Below are 16,761 nucleotides of genomic sequence, written 5' to 3'. Positions count from 1 at the left end.
AAATTATTTTTTCTGTTATATTTTCGTTTTTATTTTATTTTCCATAAAAATTGATAAAAAAAATCAATCCCGAAAGTTTCAGGATTATGTTTATCAATCCCGGGATTCATAAGTATCGAAAAGAGCTCGGGATTCCGGGATTGGAATCTCTACATAGGAGAGAGGAGCACGTAGAAACAATTTTATTAAATAGTTACAAATAAAAAAGCCAACACTAAACTGCCGAACAAAATACCTCGTGAATGCAGAAAAAACGAAGATAGGAGAGGATTCTTTTGACTACGTAACCTCCATAATTAACCCAATATCCAAGGTATTGGTCTTCTTATACTACAGACCCAGGATAGAAATAATTGTTTTGTCAATTATGAAAAATGTTTTTATCGAGTAAATTACATTATATTATTATCAAAGCACAAATTGTTGTTCATTAAAAATATTACAAATACAAGCTTAAAATCAATAAAATACTAATTTGTTTAACAAATTCAAAAATTCTGACGAAACACTTAGTATTATTGGCAAAGTTCTCCAGGTGAAATGCACAACAAAAGAAACGAAAAAGCTCGCTAACTGCATAATTCACAACAAAGTGAAGGTAAACACGGCTAGCAAAGTCCTCCAAATTTTGAGAACTCCGAGCTTCCAAAAGTTCACTCGCCACTTGAGCTTGAGTTCTACAGAACAAAAGTTACTTCTGGATACAACTATTTGCACTGTCGCTGTTTTTAATTCGTTATAACTTTTAAGCAAACGCTTGCTGTGCTGAATATAATATAGATTATAGATTGTTTTTTGATTTATATATTTTTTATATGTTGATAAAACAATTATTTATAAAAATCTAGCTACTTTTCAACCCTCATCCCCATGTTCCACCACTAGAGCTAGTATTAACCTTTTCTCTAGTAATACTAATTCCATTATCTTGATAAATCATACTATTGACAACACATGTGTGTTTTTACATTATCTGTCTTAAAAAATTGTCGACAAGTAAGTGAAGCTTTTAAATCGATAGCGTTATTACATTTTTTTAGAAACTATCTACAATAATCACATCAAAGTAATGCAAATAATAAAATATAATTTGACGTCTATTGGTATTTTGAAAGTATGCAAAAATTCTCTTTTGAAAGTATGCAAAACTTCACTGAAAATTCTACAACAGTTAGTTATCTTTTTTATATTATATTAGATTAATGTATTCTCTATGTGACATCATTTTGTAGTACAAAATAATGCTAAAAATACATATCGTCAATGCATACTACCATAGCCAGCTGTCTCGCTAGGTCTTGCAGATAGCTCGGCATCTTAACGACATGGTGGATGATTGTATATTAATTGTGAAGTACCTAAATCAAAAAATGATGGTGCTCTAGTTTTCTCTTTTGAATGGACTTTCACTCACCTCGAATAGTTTTATATTTCGCTGATTTGTCACATTTACGATGTTCAAGTCGTAACTTCCGATAAAATTTTGGTGTCAAATACGTAGTCATTTAGCCATTCGTGATTTCGGCCTTCAAGATATCGTCTGACACTACCCCAGGCTAGCAATTGCCAATTGTTACCTCTGATATTTTGATTATTTTAAATAGTAAGTATAAATATTGCAATATCGCCAAGAATTGAACAGCACACAGAAAAATTTTCAGTAAAAATGGGAAAGTTAAATAGGTTTAAATAATGGGGTAGATACGCATGCTGATATGTATTTAGTTTATCGTTTAATACAACTGTGAAAGGCATGATTTATAGGGGAAAGAAAGAAAGATATTTAATAAATTACAGTCATTAGAAATCACGTTAGAGTAAAAATTAAATAATATTTCATATCTTATGCAGGCAATTATAGTTATTATTAATAATCATTCTTTTTCTAATATATGTTATATACGTACGTAAAGTGTTTAAAATACAATAGATATCAAAATAATAATTAACATATTAACTCAAAATTCTTTGTAGAAAGACATTCCATTAAATAAAATACAACACAGTCTTGTAGTACCTACTTCTTAGAATTTTATTTAAATGTTGTCGAAACTATTTTCACTAAAACAAATATTTTACTACGTTTTTATTAGGTTGTATTCTTATTTTTTCGGTGGTTCTTATCCGATACAAATCTTGCAATCGATTTTTAACTAACTTCCCGACTAGCTAGATATTTGAAACTTTTAGAAACATTTTTTTATTACTTTTAGCCATCTTTAAGTAGAATTGAATTCATTTTCTGTTTCAGTTTCTGGGGTCCTAGTAACTAAATTATTAATATATACGTGTGTTACTATGGAAATCAATATGAGTGTCAAAATGACATTTCAGTATTATTTCTATCAAGTACATTTTTTTTGATCGTTTAAGCTAGTCAAGTCAAGTTTATATGATTCAACAGAAAATTTAAAAACGTTGTATATAAAAAGTTCTTTTTATCTTGTATTTTTTTTAAATCTGTTAGTATAAATAGTTACAGCGATTTAATTGAATATTTTGTATCATTTAATAATGTCAAACTGAAGTGGATAAAACCGGTTCTAATAATTATTTAAATATGTGGAAGAAATACTACACAACATTTTTTTTATTTAATGATAATAATATATAATATTGTGATTACGGGTAATACACATTAGTTGAAAACTAAATTCATTTTAAAAAGTAAATAATAAAAAATCGGTACAGTTCAGTCATGAGGAATACAGCGGAAAACACATTTTGAAAATACCCGATAAATTTGATTATTTGTTAGTTTAGGTTAGTTTAGGTTAGGTTATGTTGGGTTAGGTTAGGTTTGGTTAGGTTAGGTTAACCTAACAAATAATCCAGTATATCGGCTATTTTCAAAATGTGTTTGCCGCTGTATTCCGCATAACCGAACTATACCAAAAAATCTCAATAAAAAATAGGTTCATAAATTTGACTAGTATACCTTGCCATTAAAAGGTGTATGCTGGGCGTAAGGATAAATAGTAAAAACATTGAATAGTGGAACAAGTACTTATGGTTATGCAATGTTGAATAATTTAATACAAAGAATCGACAGGGTACTTATTTCGATGATAGTCGCGTGACAAATCTAGTCATCCAATTAGGCCCAAGAAGTATGAAATGTCCTAAAGGTTATTTTATCCCTGATATATACTGAATAAACATACATATTAAAATTATTAAAAATAAATGTTGTCCATGCATTTGAAAATTTTTACTGTTGGATATTTTAACATTACGTTACAACTTGTATTTATAGTATCTGAATATATCTAAACGCAAAACCCTGGTCTCCGAAAGATATTCATATAAAATGGTATTAACCCTAGATCAATTTTATTGTATACGTTTAAAAAACACACATGTTTCAGATTGTATAATATATGCATATTATGCAGCTCACGTACGGTATAAATGAAAATTAAATTAGATTTTCTTCTAAGTATCTAATTTATAAATTTTGTATTTACTTTTTCTACTGTTTTATAACTTACTACTGCATCTATTATATTTTTAATATATAGTTTTAATATTATTTATTTGTTTTTAAATATCATTTTGTTAATGTATTAAATTAATAATATGCAAAGTTGTCTATATGTAATTTCAATTTGATTTTAATAAAAAGAATGCTTAATCCACATATTGTGTTAAATTATAATTATAATTAATTTAAATTATGATCATATTATTTTTTAATAATCAGGGTGCAATACTTCTGGGGTTTAAATTCCAGATGAGCCAACCGTGTATTTTTTGTTACATATTTTAATGTTAGTGATATTTTTATACTGAATAAAATATTTCTTGACAAATAAACCTGGTGGAAAATAGTATTGATTTAAAAATATTAATCACACGATGGCCGGAATAACGTAGGTAATTGTCAGCGTGCAAAACTATTAAGGTGAAGCCTTTACTGAGCCGTTTTTAAAGAGGCACCTAGCGGAATGATACGAAGCTTGCACTTTGAGATTTTTTTTTAGTAATTTACAATTTCAACTATATTAATTAATAAATATGTATCTGAAAACATTAAAAAGAAAATAATTTTTGATTTTAAATCAAAGATAAACTTACAATTGTAAAAAATGTAATAAAATGTGAATTTGTTGAATCGGACCGCACCCTATTATTACATATATTTTAAGATCATATTTATTATTAAAATTTAGTTTATTAGGTTTTCTAAGCATCACCTAAGCGATTTTTGACTAATTCATAGTTTTAATATTTTTTATATCTTTTTTAAAAAACATCGATTTTTTATAAAAAATATAAATGTGTATAACTTAAAATCCTTTATATTTATATCAAATCAAGCTTCAATATTGGGACCATTCATAAATAAAATTTGATATAAATATAAAGGATTTTAAGTTATACACATTTCTTTTTTTTATAAAAATCGATGTTTTTTAAAAAAGATATAAAAAATATTAAAATTATGAATTAGTCAAAAATCGCTTAGGTGATGCTTAGAAAACTTAATAAACTAAATTTTAACAATAAATATGATCATAAAATATGTGTTATAATAGGGTGCGGTCCGATTCAACAAATTCACATTGTATTACATTTTTTTACAATTGTAAGTTTATCTTTGACTTTAATAAAAAATATTTTTCTTTTAAATGTTTCCAGATACATATGTATTCATTAATATAGTTTAAATTGTAAATTATCAAAAACATGTCTCAAATTGCAAGCTTCGTATTTTTCCGCTAGGTGCCTCTTTAAAAAAGGCTCAGTGAAGACTTTACCTTAATGGAAACGATTGATCCAGATCATTACAAAATACATTATTATTCGGTTCTTGAGTACGCACAAGTAAATTATAAGATTTATTTTACTGCATCAAATTTAGATTTCAAGTACCACATAAATAAAAAGGCGCGAATAATAAAAAAAATATGAATAATACCTCTTACACGCACAATTTACTGCAATATCTCAGGCTTACCACTACCTTTTGTTCCATGATACATTGAATGACGTTCGCAGAATAGGAATAAAAAATAAAAGCTACCCCGACTGTTGCTTGGCTCACGTGATAATCACGAATAAGGGTCGGTCGGCAGGGGTCAATAAATCAGACCGTGTAATCTGAAGGAGCCTTTGCCCTCGCAGGCTAAGGAGGGAAGCCCTCCCTTGAGAATACGAATCCCAAAAAGAATGCGGCGTAGACCGTGGAATCGCAGCGACGTAGCAACAAAATCGTAGCCATCGTAGAGGGCTCGCGATTTCGCAATAAGTTGAATTCGATGATATCTACTTTAAAATAATACCTCTTAATATACTTTTAGTGTCTTTTAAATTGAAGTTCAGTCATCATTGTCATGCTATTTGCAATGTTATTACTAATTTAGATAAATTTAAGATTCAACAAAGACGTAACTACAAATAAATGTTAAAAAATATTATATCAGAGAAAATAAAATTGATACATTCAACTGAGATCATATTACGTTATATTTTATTGTAACATATTCAACAGTATGATTCGTTCAGTTTTATTTCAATACATGATTTTTTAAAAAATATTTTTTTCAATGTGTGATTTCAAAATATGGCATCAATATTTTTTTCAAATCAAAAGGTCGTAAGTGTCAGTTTGCAGAATAATTTTACTAGGCCCTTTATTTTAATAGTTGTAACTTCACCATGAAATAACTCTCAGAACGCTAAAGATGATAATTTAAACAAGCTAACCGCTATACTACCATTTTTTGAAAAATGTCACTTACCTACGTCTTTTTTGCTTTGACAGGTTGATAATATAATAATATGTAAGTGAGTGGATTAACTAGAAAATTTTCAATTAATCGGCTTAACTGGCTATTAATTCGCCACTAGTGATAATTTTAATAATCGTTTTATTATTAATACAATATCTGAGTTATAATATCATGATACAACATATTATGTTATTATAATTTAATAATGCGGTTTATGCAATCATGTATAGCTGTAGTGTTCATTCTGAGTAATTACAAAAGGTATTGAATAGCCTTTCAGGTTAACCCTTCTACCTCTAAAACTACTGATGCAAATTCCGGTTAGGCGTAAGTGCCATTTTTATATAAAAGGTCGTATCTTATCAGCGTTTGTATGAATGAACAATGACTGCTTCTAACGAAAAGAGGATGCAGAGCGGGTGAAAATTGTGAGAAATCAATCAGCAAGGATAATTTATTATAAATACATTCTATAATATTTTTGCAATGCATTCATCCATTCTGTATAAAGATTGCTAATGTGGGTATCGCTGAAGATGATTTTTACGTATACTAACTCCACAAAGTCATTTTTGCCGTATTATTACTAACGCCCTTTTTTGCTTACCAATCTTTTTCTACGTTTTTAATGACCTTACTTTTTTACATTCATTGCAATATCAGATTCTGTATCTAACTGAAAACTTTAAATAAGAATACTATCTGGAAACTCAATATGTATAAGATTTTTTACTAGATCATCATCATCATCATCAGCCTGAATCTATCCACTGCTAGATGAAGGCCTTTTCAAGCTGCTTCCACTTCTCTCGGTCCTGTGCATTGCGCTGCTACGTACTTCCGCAGAACTTTATCATTTCATCGATCCAGCGGCCTGTAGGTCTACCTTGCGGACGTTTTGTACTTCTTAGATATTACTGGATGACTAGATTTGTCCAACGATTGTCTCTTCTTCGAGATATGTGTCCTACCCATCTCCATTTTAGGCTTTTAATAAACTCTATTACATCGCGAACCCTTATCTGCTTCCTTATTCACTCATTCCTCTTCTTGTCCTTTCGCGTTATGCCCAGCAAGCACCTCTCCATACCGTTGTGCTACTCTAAGTTTCTGGATCTCTCTTTTACTTAGGGTCCATGTTTCACACGCATATGTGATCACGGAAAGCACACACTGGTTGAACACTTTGCGCTTTAGGAACAGTGGAAGGTCACTTTTGAAGACATTATTCAGGCGGCCAAAAGCACTCCAGCCTAGCTTTACTCTGCGAACAATTTCATCAAATATACATCCATCTATAGACACTTGTTGTCCCAGATAGATGTAGATTTTCACCTGTTCGAGCTGAGTGCCATTGACGAGTATCTCTTTTTGGCCCGCAAAGCAGTTGTACATGACTTTCATCTTTGTTACATTTATTTTCAAACCTACTTTGTTGCTTACTTCAGCGAGTTCCTGCATTCTGCTTTGGAGGTCTTCTGAGATAACTAGATAACTTTGAATAAACTTAGGGCTTTATGATTTTAAAAAAATTAGGTGTTATGAATCCACTTCGAAGGTAAATTGACAATGAAGAATATGATAATTTCGGTACACAACCTTTATTTAATTAATTATCATTGATAAGTATTATTTATTTATGCGTACTTTGGTACTTTTGGCGGTGATGAGGTGGAGGAGATGAAATCGTAGTGGCTTGGAAGTTGTGAGGGGAGAATTTATTTAGCGTTACAATAATGAATATGACAGAGTTGGGTTACAATTGTGGGTACGGATGTACTGGCGAGATCGATGTCATCGAGAGATTCATCATATTAATTAACTGTAAGACTTGATTCGAGTAGAGCATCGGTTGACTACGTCAAGTGACAGACTCGATGAGTGAGTGAGGATTTGTGGATTGTTCTTCTTATTTATACAAATGAAGCCCATAATATATTACTACAGAATGGTATTGTCGCAATTACCAAATCATAACCTACTGATCTAGTTATGATTGAGAAAATGCTGATATTGTTTTCGCTCTATTGTTTAGTTTTGACAACAAAACATGCATATTAAAGTGTGTCACTCATGTAATGCTTGATTGCTATATACTTATTTATATTTGTGTTTTGTACCTTCTTTGAATTTGTAATATTCACTCGTGTTAATGAATGAATTAATTTAATTCCAGTCAGATGAATAAAAACGAATTTAATAATATTATTTGAATATGTGAAATGAAAGCTTTATCAACGTGATGATAGAGCATTCGATGTTGTATTCACCCGCAAGCTGTTTTGACTAATCGATTACACACCCATCGAATATCCTTTACAGACCATCTGGTAATAGTAGGGGTTGGAAAATCTGAATTAATCATTGGAATGAGGAAAAACTCTTTTTGAAGGGTTGATTTGTAACTTTGTAATATTAAGAGAGATATAGGAAACGCAGCCATAAATATTCAAATAGTAATTTGATAATCAACTGAAATGTTTATCAGGTTACAATATGTATGGTGAAGTTTAAACGTTTTGATTATATCTTGATTTAATTAATTCGAGTTTCGTCCGCTTCAACTGATCATTTTATAATATCTGATTAAAGAGAACGAAACCGTTCTTAATGTTATTGAATAACGTAGAATAAAATATGCACTGCATATTTAGTTTAATTTTGCCTTTCCATTAAGAATACACAGTTAACACCATTACAGAAAAATCACGATAATTAACTAAGTATAACATGCCAATGAAAGTTATAGCAATATTTATATTATTCGTAAGTAGATGAATGACAACAGCGCCATATATGTTTTTAATACATTTAGGGTATTTAAAATAATTTAAGGTATTTATTGCGCTATTATTAATCGGTAATGCTTCACTGTGAAACGATTGCATTCTTCAGACCTTTCCAGTTTTTTCGTTATATATTGTAAAGAAGCGCCTAGTTTCAAAAGCCTTTAAAACGGTTTTCTAAAATGGTGTATGTTTTGGTGGATATTTTTGTTACCTATATGATGGCCAAAAATTTTACTTAAAAAAACGCCAAAAACCGTCAATACGTATAATTATGGTAAATTTCAAAACCCGTTAAAATGGTTGGCTGTGCTTTTCAAATACCCCTAAAATGGATAAGCCAAAATACTCTTTAGAATGTAAGGAGTTAAAAAATAAATACATAAAGTTCACAGATTTAATAGATATGTTTTTATCTCATTTTTCTCAAAACTACCTAAAATCGTTTTTCTCATTTATCTCAGAACTACCTAAAATCCTTTTAGGGGCTTTTGAAACTAGGCGATTCAAATAATGATTTGTTAAAATAAATAGGTCCTATTTTTAGATATTTTGTTTGACCAAAGACAAATCAGTTATATTATATATAGTGTCTTTTTATTATAGCACCCTCAATCAGACGTTAGCCACCATCAGGGTAAACTAAGTTTGTTTTATTGTCGGTTTCTTAAAACACTTTGGTATAGCTACATTCGTATCATTCATAATGGTTATTAAATAATGCTAAGGTAAACAAGTAGGAGAATTTGTTATTTAATCTAACTAAAAGATATTAAGGAATGTGGTGTTGTCCTTTACTACATACACCTTTGATCTTTTCTTAGACAATGAGCTGGATAATTCTGTTCTCATGGCCGAGGTATTTCTTATAGTATTCTGGTTTCGTTGCAATGCAGAACCACATAGTACTTCCTATTCCTTTGATGACGTTAACATTAGTCACTTATCCTACAATATCCTTTTTCTATGTGTCAAGTTTTCGTGAAAATTGTGTAGTTTACAGTCCACATAACCATACTATAAAAACTGTAAAGTAATAATATTTGTTTATCATTTTTTAATACTAAAAACACACACGAGATTAAATTATGGTGATTAATCTAGAAAAATAGTAGAATAGTATAGTAATATTGAAGCAATCATAGAATGCTCAAGCTTGAAAAAGTTACAACATATATTATATTGTGGACTAACCGGTAATCAAACCCAGAACTCTCTTATAAGTAGCCATTGCCTTATTTATTGGACTACGAGGGTCATTATAGTATATTATGATGATTATAAAATATCGTCACCATAATACTTCAACTAGATATCTCTGATTTGGTCATTGTTGGGAAAATGAATTTTAAACTTTGCTTGATTAACATAAATCTAGTTTATAATTAGTATTTAAAATTGTACGTGTCTAATTGGGGAAAATTAATATTGTTCAATTGTATGAAAAAATGTTTTAGATATATTATTTTATTTATTTAATGCATTTATGCTTTTAAAGTTATCTAATTATCTAAAGTCATATTCAATATCTATCTAAAAAACAGTGAAAATCAAGTTATCTAGTTGTAGTATTGAGGTGACGATATGTATATAGAATTATACATTAAGTGTTTTATAGTCTTTCAATTAGTATTCCTAAATGTTCTGACTTTTACTTTGATTGTTATAATATTACATCACAATTTTTGATCATAAGATGATCATAATATTAGCCCACACAGTGTGGAGATTGTATGAATAGATGTTTGTTTTTATGAAACAATAGATGTTACTATGACTTCAGACACATATTGAAAAACTATATATAATAATTTTATGAGACCAAGTATTAATTATTAGTAAGACCCGAAACATCATCATTCAGCCGCATCTTATATAGTATAAAATAAAACAAGATATTGTAAACCAACATCTAAATACGCCACAGTTGTGATGGTTACAATTTAATGTTTTAAACAGCTAACCGGTAGATTTACAAATCATCAGCGTGGCAATTAATCATTCATTTACCGCCCTATATGCGTTTCGATGATTGCAAAACGCCCTAACCCACAGTACATAGGATGGTATAGGCTCTTTCTCGAGCCAATGTGGCTTTAATTATCACGACCTAATTGCCTATCCCACTGCAAGGAGGGAACAATGACGTATGGAGGGAGGCTTACAAGAGATAAGTGATAAAGGAGATAGAATCACTTAGTTTCTGGCAATGGGATCAAGTGGAAATAGATGTAGTTTTAAATTATATTCACAGCAGTTACGCAACCTATAGTCTTATCTATTTTTTTTAATAATTATCAATTCACGATTACCGAGGCAGTAATGTGTCATCGTACAAGGTTGTTGAAAACTCACATGTTGTTTTTCAATATGTGTTTGAACCCAGATAAAGTATCTAATAAGTTGAGCAAGTGGATAAACCCGGTATTGACTGCAACATGTCAAATTTGTGGATGTAATTTTGTTGTCATTCACAAAACACATATAACTTAATGTGCTATTGTAATTGTGCGATAAAATGCATGTAACAAATTTTACTCGACATGAGATGCATTTATAATAGCAAAATGTCACATCAGCGCATGTGCAAGAGCTGCATTTTCATTTGTTTTGGCTAGCCGCGTGACGCCACCGTCTCACCCTGGCCTCAAGAGATGAGAAAACTGGTCGATTTTGAGAACTAGGTATACTTATTACCAGTATAAAAAAATACTTAGTATAGAAACATGTTTCAAAATACTTACTAGTATTTGGAATGCTATAGAAACTAAAACCAACTCCATATTAGTTTTTGAAATACGTATCTGCGCAGGGAACTCAGACTGTGTATCGGCTTCAATAGAATTGCTAAAAATACGCTGAGTTCCGGTTGTCAAAAACACATTTTAAATTTATGAGTTGTTTTTTTGTTAGGTTACAATATTGTTATCAAAAATGAATAACAGTTTTTTTTTTTAATTTTAAACATGTTTTGAGCGGTCATATAACAATCCTAAGCCTGTGCGTCATCTCATCACTGTGCTGCGACACAAAATTTAAGACATATTATTCATACATTCGAGCGCAATAGAATAATAAATTAAAATATACCCATATTCAAGCGCTCATGTACGCATTTAATGTCAATAGTGTTGAAAGTCTACCAACTGGCGAGTGCACAAAACAGCGACTCGCGATGATGTCATCACAAGTTTTTTGGAATAAGTTTATTGGGCCTCACATACTGAGTATGGGTAGTGTGACACCCCCGTATGATCCCCATTTGGGGATGTCTTTGTGTATCTGAAGAGGCCCGAATCGGTATCGAAGCCAACAAATAATAAAGCGCTGATTACGAAAATAAATAATAATAAAAGAGCCCAAGAAATCCAACATTGTGCCCAATTTTGATTTACAACTGGGCACATGTCGGTTGTCGACAAGGTTGTCACTAGACAAATGTAGTCATGATATAGTTGCCACTCCATAACATTACACTCCGACTCTAGGATGACAATGGGGTAATATATTCTAAAAGCATGTTTTTTACATATAATATTATCTATTTATTACTACATTATATTAATACAAGTGAATTTAAGTTTATCTAATTTTATGCGAGGTAATCAGACAAAGAGGCGTATCAGTGTAATGAAAAGTGCAGAAAAAGTGATAAATTATAAAGCGAATACTCTTACCCATAGGGCACTAAACGCGTGTTGGTTCGGTAAACTTATCAAGTTTAGCGGATGTATCTAACAGCGAAGAACTAGGACTAGGTGTGTATAACTCATTGGCGAAGGGTGAAGGAAGGCTGTTAAGATCCGCCATAAATGGTGCACACTATACTTTGCCAGTAATATGTATCTGTTTTCATTGAAATAAGACTACAATAATTTACAGATGGTGTTGGTTATTTTTTAAAATTAAATTAAACCATGCGAAAACTAAGCCATACTAGATAATAGTCAAAAAATACTCTTCTATCTATAAAATTTCTAAAATAATGCAATTAAATTATATATTAAAAATAGAATAATAATGTTTATCAATTATAGTTTGGTTGAGGCAGGGCTTAATGAATTTAAACAAATAATTAACCAGCAACATGTGTAATAGTATGTAATGCTGAATCAACGAAAACCAATTAGTATGAATGAAAAGGTGTGCACAATTTTGTCGGATATCCTCAATTGTATCAAAATTTGATTTTTTAAAACTAACAAATACCATATTATGTAAATTGTAGTTTTAGTTCAATGAAAACAAATACGTTTGACTAACAAAGTTTATTGTGCACTATTTGTGTCAGATCTTAAAAGCCGACCTCCACCCTTCGCCACTGATAACTAGAGGAGGCCTGCATCTAGCAAAAAATCGTCCATAACCGATTGTGACGACTAATTTTGTTTAATTTTATTAAACACCTACATAAAATTATACACGTTAACTTTGAAGTAAAATAGAAAACAATTCGTCCAGTAGAGGGTTTGGCCATTACTGTTAAAATTGATAATATTTCAATCCAGTAATGCAATGCGTATTTAGATGGACAAATAAATTATTTTAAATTACTTAATTTGGTTTCTAAAATAATATACTAATCACAATTCCGTAATGGAAAATTGGCGAAATATCAATGAATATCATAATATCAAATTTGCATTTTCATACGGCTAAAATAGTCAAATTGTATGGTTAAATAGTCGATACTGTGAGGAACTGTATGCTTATTATTTGATATTACTAATGATAATTTTCATATTATTGCAAATTCGATGATATCATAATTATTTTCAAAGCATATATTATTATATAAATCAAAACATATTATTAAATTAAATTTATTGAAAAATTTATGAGTTCACGGTATGTAAAAAAATCAATTTTAAATTTGAATGATTTTTTTTTTAAATATTTGGAATGAAAAAATATGTAGGTATTATAACTAAAACAAAATAATTGCAAGATAAAAAGAACTTTTTATATACAACGATTTTTTTCTGTTGAATCATATAAACTTGACTTGACTAGCTTAAACGATCAAAAAATTGTACTTGATAGAAATAATACTGAAATGTCATTTTGAAATGTCATATCGATTTCCATAGTAACGCACGTATATATTAATAATTTAGTAACCAATAATGGTGTCGAAATAACTTTTCATATAAAACAGAATTAACTGAAAATGAACTCAATTCTACTTAAAGATGGCTAAAAGTATTAAAAAAATGCATTGGCATCGTGTTCTGATATATTCTAAAAGTTTCAAATGTCTAGCTAGTCGGGAAGTTAGTTAAAAATTGATTGCAAGATTTGTACCGGACAAAGAACCACCGGATAAATAAGAATACGAACTTAGACAAACGTTGTAAAATCATCCATTCACGGGCAAAGCTGATGTTATCTCACTCTTCCTTATGCGTTGTGCAAGTACATTTTTGCACAAGTTTTAAGTATTTTGTCAATTCAGTGGCTTTTATTTCTACGTTTTGAACGTTTTTTATCTTTGCGATACCACTAAATAACTAAATTTGTCAAGCAATTATTGTCTCTTCTTCGAGTTATATATAGCGTATTTCTATTTGAGGTTTTCGGCAAATTATATTACATCACATGCCCTCTGTTGCCTCCACGACTCATTCCAATTTTTGCCATCGACACCCTTCGTCAAAAAAATCGTTCAGCCTCTGTCTGCCTCATTCATTAAGAAATTGAAAATGATCGATTTCAATATATTCTCCTCACATAAAATTTTATTCGCAAAGAAAGGTGAGTTTTAGTTTCGGTGGTTTTGTGACGTCATATTTTATTCAACCCGCTGTCTCTTTTATCGAAAATCATCACATTATATCAGATGCCGCCTTACCCTTATGACTTGACATCATATATGGAAGACCCCTAACATAGTAGTATCACAATATACACCAGTGACGAAGGGTGGAGGTAGGCTGTTAAGATTCTACATAAATAGTACACACTAAACTTTGTCAGTAAAGTCATACGTATTTGTTTTCGTTGAATAAAGAATACATATTATATTACAGGTGGTGTGAGTTAGTTTTTGAAAATTCATTAAGACATACCTATACCAAACCGTAATCGATAAAATATCTAAAATTATGTATGGTTAAATGATATAATTTAAAATATTTTATGAATAAACGAATATTTTTCGACTATTATCTACTATGGCTTGGATTGGGCAGGATTTAATTGAATTTTAAAAACTAACAAATACTATGTATACATTGTAATTTCAGTTCAATGAAAACAATTACTTTTGACTGTCAAATTTACTGTGCACTATTTGTGTCGGATCTTAAAAACCTACCTCCACCCTTCGCCACTGCAATTCACCACATTCAATTTACCCAGTGAGAATTTTAGGTATATCTGCTCGAGTAGTGATATAATTCAAGTATTAACACTAATGTGACTTGTAACTTAGCGCAGTTGAGTGATTTATTATGTAACGAAATGCACATCTTCTAATATATAAAAAATAATATTTGTTTGTGGGTTTGTTTGTTTGTTTGTTCGTTTTGAATGCACTGCCATACCGTTCATCCGATTGCGATAAAACTTTGTCAACTTATTGCTTGCACTTTTGCAAAGAGTATAGGCTATACTAATATATAAAAATGAATGTCTGTCTGTCTGTGTGTCTGTCCCGTATGCGTTCCTATACCATTCATCCGATTGCGATGAAATTTTGATCAAGTGTTGTGCTCACGCTCGCAAAGGTTAATGAATTGATAAAACTATTTTCTTCATCTTTTTCTTCAATTCTATCTTCTTCTATTCGTGTGCGTTCTTATACTATTCATCCGATTGCGATGACATTTTGACCAGTTGTTGTGCGCACGCCCGCAAAGGTTTTTGAATTAGTACAACCATCTTCTTCTTCTTCTATTCGTATGCGTTCCTATACCATTCATCCGATTGCAATGAAATTTTGATCAAGTATTGTGCTCACGCCCGCCAAGGTTTCTGAATTAAGGCAACCATTTCTTCTTCTTTTTCATCTATTCTATCTTCTTCTATTCGTATGCGTTCTTATACCATTCATCTGATTGCGATGAAATTTTTGTAAGTTGTTGTGCGCACACCTGCAAAGGTTTCTAAATTAGTATTATATAAAATACAAAGTTCGTTTAATCCAATTTTGGTTTGTTAGTGCATATTAATAACATTAATAACGTTTGCGTATTTTGGATTCGATTTTATTTTGTGTTCTTTTGTTTGACCTTTACTCCTATTAGAATTATTTTCATATTGATATATTGTATTACACAGATATTTTAATATTAAAAAAATAATTACCTCTTATTATTTTTTAAATATCTAAGATAAATATAACCACGAAACGACCCTGTGCGAAGCCGGGTACTTCAGCTAGTATTATATAATAATTATGAAAGTTTATATCGAACCCATGAGAACGTTTACACCTGAGTTATTGATCAACTTAATCAGGGGTGAGGAAATGTTTTGGTAATTACCCAACAGACATTAAAAAAAACAAAAAGAACTAAATTTCTCTCAACATTAGAATTTTCTAAAAATACCTAAAGCAATAGGTACGCATGTACTTCCCATTGCTGCCCATATTCAAATCCAGAAATGTCCAGAGAAAAACTAAGACCCAGCTCTATAAAACCGTCATACGTATAGTCGTTGCATAAAGGTGCGAGTCATGGACGCTAAATATGATAAATAATGGTGGACTGCTTTGAGAGAAAGATCCTGAGGCGGATATACGGACTCATGAATGATGGTGGGGAGTGGTGAATTAGGTAAAACACGGAAACATACCGCTTATACCAAGATTCAAAACTCTCCACCTTCATAAAACTCCAGAGGCTAAACTGGGCAGGCCATGTCCAGCGCATGCCTGAGTTACGGATACCGAAGAAGATCCTCGAAGGAAGCCCAGGGCGGAAAAGGCCAGTGGGAAAGCCACGCACACGTTGGGGTGATACCATTACAAAAGATGCCAACCAGCTGCTAAAAATCAGGAATTGGAAAATACGTGCGGAGCTACGATCCGGCTGGAGGACGGCAGTGGAGGAGGCCAGGGCTTGACTTGAGCTGTAGCGCCATCGAAGAAGAAGAATCGGTACGCATACATTTTTTAAACTAATTAAAAAACTTAAATAATATATCAATGAAATCATCTCTACTTTTGGATAATTGGTATGGTTTCGTTTTGTTACAGAGACCATTCTTAAGAAATGTTTACAAACATCTATTAT

This window comes from Rhyacophila brunnea, unplaced genomic scaffold (genome assembly GCF_057557595.1).
Source record: "Rhyacophila brunnea isolate RB1 unplaced genomic scaffold, BYU_Rbru_1.0 scaffold_17, whole genome shotgun sequence".
Lineage (NCBI taxonomy): Eukaryota > Metazoa > Arthropoda > Insecta > Trichoptera > Rhyacophilidae > Rhyacophila > Rhyacophila brunnea.
The sequence above is the reverse complement of the archived record's forward strand: the minus strand, read 5'-3'. Positions refer to the sequence as shown.